Below are 4,297 nucleotides of genomic sequence, written 5' to 3' on the forward strand. Positions count from 1 at the left end.
GTGTGATGTGAATTTTAAAAGTCTCCATCTTGGTCTAGCACCCAAAAATTGTGCACACCCACACTACACGGGCATGCGCTAGTCAATGACAAATCAGAAATAACTAACTGCCCACCTGGGCTGTCCTAAGCCAAGCTAGAGCCAACCATTGGATTTGTGAGACACAGGAAGTGAGGTAGGGAACAGCCTCTGGAATTCGCTAACTTCCTGTGGAGAGAGCTAGAGGGGAGTTGGTGTTAGGAGCTTGGACAGAGAGGACGCCCGCAGACAGCTTTCCTTCAGATCGGTCACGTGAGTTAAGGACTGATTCTTTCCACCTGGGCCCTTGGGCCTAAAACTCCCTCTGCCTTGGTCAGAGGTTGAGTAGCCCCTTTCCCTTTTCTCTTCTCTCCTTCTCTCCCTCTCCTTTCCCTACTCCCAGTGTGATTAAACCTCCATAAACTCCATTCTGACTTGAGTGTTTCATTTTAGGAATTTCATAAGTAAATTCCTTGGTGGCCATTGTTCAATATTACATAAATCCTGTAGCCACATTTGTAACCATTACAATATTATAATCTCTCCCAGAAGCCTAAAATTTCTACCATTACAGTCGGCGACCACGAAGGGATAAAAAGAACTATATCAGTCTTCTGATCTCCTTACTAATCACCTGGGAAAAGTCCCACCCTGGCTACCCCCTCTGGCTCCTGGCCCTGCCTTAGTGCTTGGAAGGTTTCTAGAACCTCAATAAATTTCCTGAATTTTCTTGCCCTTTTACCCCACTTATTACTCATTCCGTCAGTCCTTTTACCAAATACCTTGGCTTAAAGACACAGCTGCCAGAACAGGTGAGTATAAAACACCTTTTCTCTTTTCCCTTTACCCCTTAAGTTAAATTGGGGTCCACAGGATTTTTTTTTCCTTCTCCTCTTTGCCTCTCATTTCCGTCTCCTTTTACTTTAAGGAGGTGGCTCAGTAGATTGAGAGGCAGGCCAGGCTTACCTAATCAACTGATTAGCAACGAGGAACCTCAGGAGAAGGAGCTCTTAGGAGCTCCTAGCCCGCAAAAAAAAACAGCTGAATACAGCTAGGGAGCTAACTTAAAACCCATTTTTTTCTGTTTCCTGGCCTTTCTAGTCTTTAAAATTTAAGTGGGCTTTGCTCAAGGAAGATAGCACATGGTCCTAGCGGTTTTAGCCTGAGGGCTAAAGAAGATTGCTGGGACCCACCTATACACATTTTGTAAAAGAAGGAGATTTAGCTCTACCCTTTTGTTTACGGTCTATTCACTCCTAATCAGCCCTTTCATAGCTTCTACCTTCCTGCAGGAGGGCTTTTGTAACCCCTCCCAGAAGCTTGATAAGGAGAATTTACAACACAATAGGCCCTTAGCCTGTATAGGGTTGTAGACTAGGGAGCCACCTACTGTAAAAAAAAAAAAAAAACCTGTAGAAAGTTTGTTGCTTTGCCCTGCTCCCCACGTGCTTTGTGAAATTACAAAATATACATATAAAAATGAGTACTATATTCTTTGACACTTATACGGCAGCTGAAGAAGTAGGGGCATTGAGGAATGAAGGATACCTCCAAATTTTTATATTAATAGGTACTGTCATTTTTGTAATCCTCAATACTATATTTAGAGATGAAAAAATAAGAAAAATTGAGGATAAAATGCAAGCCCAATTAGAAGATCTAAAAAGTCTCTTACAGGATCAATTGGCAAACAACCACTCTACCAGAAACAGACCTGTTTCTGAACCTTTGAATGAGGAAATTTCCTTCCCTGAAATAGAGATGGAAAACACCTTCCCTATAGCCCAGTTAACAGACTGCTTCTCTCGTGTAGTGCAAATCTTGTCTGAATTTAATCCCCAAAACCCTTCCCCTGCAATCCCAGTTTCTCATGTTCCTTCTCCTACAGAAAACCAAATTCCAATGCAAGAGAGATCTTGTCCCACTAGAAAAAACTGTCCTTGTCAAACTGACCCACAGGTGCAAAATTCAACTAGAGGCCTGTTTCCTCTAAGAGAAGTACCTGAAATAGGACGGAATGGTGATGTGGTAACTTTAAGACATAGGATACCGTTTACTCCCCAAGAAATAAATGAATTTACACTAAATATCCCCACATATGAACAAGATCCTTTTCTAGTAACAAAAAAGATGGGAGACATATTTTTTCAGTATAATCCGTCTTACAAGGACGTTGAGAGCTTACTACAGGCTTTTTTAAGTGAACGTGAAAAAAATAAAATAATTGCTCATGTCAACAAAACCCGGGGGCGTAATGCAGCACATTGGCCATCTCAGGATCCCGAATGGGACTATAACAATCCAGATGATTATCTACAACTATACCATTGTAGAGAGGCCATCCTCACGGCCATGAAGGAATGTGCAGACAGTACAGATAAGTGGATGGAACTGGAAAAAATTAAGCAAAAGGAAAAAGAAACACCCTCCAGATTTATGGACAGAATTATCGAGTTTGGGGACAGATACTTAGATTGGGACTTAACTAAAGAGAGTAGTTTAAGACAAGTTAGAAGAATCTTTGTAAACAATTCTTGCAAAGTAATTAAAAATTATTTTAAAACACAATGCCCAAGATGGTCAGATATGGACCTTGAAGGATTGCGAAAAACAGCTATATATGTTTTAAAGGGAAACGAAGAAAAGGAGAAAGAAAATAATGATGACATGGAGGAAATGAAGAAAAAAATGAGATATTTAATAGATAGGATAACTAAATTAGAAAGTGGGCAGGATAATGAACCAACGACAATTGCCCCTCTCCAGAAATCCAATTATCAATCCATTACTTGCCACTTCTGTGAGAAGAAGGGCCACAAAATGATGGAATGTAGAACCTTTCTTAAGATGATTGGAAGGAATACACAGTTTAATAATAGCTTTAGAAATAATAACTATAATGAATATAGAAATAAGAACTTTAGAAACCAGAATTATAGAAATAGGAATTGGGAAAATAATGACAATGCTCAAATTGAAGAAAATTTTAATGATAATACTCAACAATATATGAGAAATGGCGCTCGTCCAAAAATTACTCGAGGTACTAATGACCCTCAGAGAGGTGCCCTTCAGGGGGGTGCCCAAGGAATATCCCAAACACAATGATGGTGTCCGGGGGGGGGGCTGGGGCACAGGAATCAGAGGATACAACCTTTGATTTCCCAGACCCTGATGTCCTACTACCCGTTGTCCCTATCCACTGCCCTCCCCATACTAATGAACCCCATGTTACCTTAAAGGTGGGTAACACCTATTATGATTGTCTATTAGACACCGGAGCTTCCTGGTCTGTATTAAAGAGAACACCTGATTTACAATGTTATTCTATTGGCTCAGAGAATGTAATGGGAGTATCAGGAATAACCCAAAGAGTTAAAAGACTTCCTCCTAGAATGGTGTCTGTAGGACCCCTAGAGGTACAACACTCCTTCCTTTTGATGCCTGACTCCCCTTTAAATTTGCTGGGGAGGGACCTTCTATGCAAACTCAGAGCCACAATAACCTGCTCCCCAGATGGCTCATTATCATTAGAAGTACCAGAGGAATCTTTAAAATTACTCCCTGTACTTCTCTCGGAAAACCAGGAGGCAAAAGAGCCTTCCATTTTTGAAATACCTAAAGATATACCGGAGTCTCTTTGGGCCACATCTTCTTCTGATGTAGGCTTACTTAAATCTGCTGTTCCTGTGCAGATAAAAACTAAATCTAGCCCACCTCCTTCTATCCCTCAGTATCCTCTCTCAAAGGAGGCAATTGAGGGTATTACACCAGTTATTAACTCATTAATAGAACAGGGAATAATAATCCCTTGCAAATCTGAATACAACACGCCCATCCTGCCAATTAAAAAACCAAAAAAAGGGCCCGATGGCAAGCACATCTATAGATTCGTACAGGATCTAAGGGCAGTGAATAATCACGTTATAAAGAGACACTCTGTAGTTTCTAATATACATACTATTATTTCATCTATTCCTAGCACAGCTACATACTTTACAGTAGTAGACTTGTGTTCAGCTTTCTTTTCCATACCAATACATGAAAACTCCAGGCATATTTTTGCTTTCACCTGGAAGGGCTCACAATATACCTGGTGTCGGCTGCCACAGGGTTATGTCGAAAGTCCAAGCTTATTTGAGCAAATTTTGAGCCAAGACACAGACAATATAACATTTAAAAATAGCAAATTAATCAAATATGTAGATGATCTACTCTTGGCTTCAACAGATGCAAAAACATGTCAAGAAGATAGCAAACACCTTCTTTTGGAATTGCA

The sequence above is a fragment of the Monodelphis domestica genome, chromosome 6 (assembly GCF_027887165.1).
Source record: "Monodelphis domestica isolate mMonDom1 chromosome 6, mMonDom1.pri, whole genome shotgun sequence".
In the NCBI taxonomy this organism is placed as follows: domain Eukaryota; kingdom Metazoa; phylum Chordata; class Mammalia; order Didelphimorphia; family Didelphidae; genus Monodelphis; species Monodelphis domestica.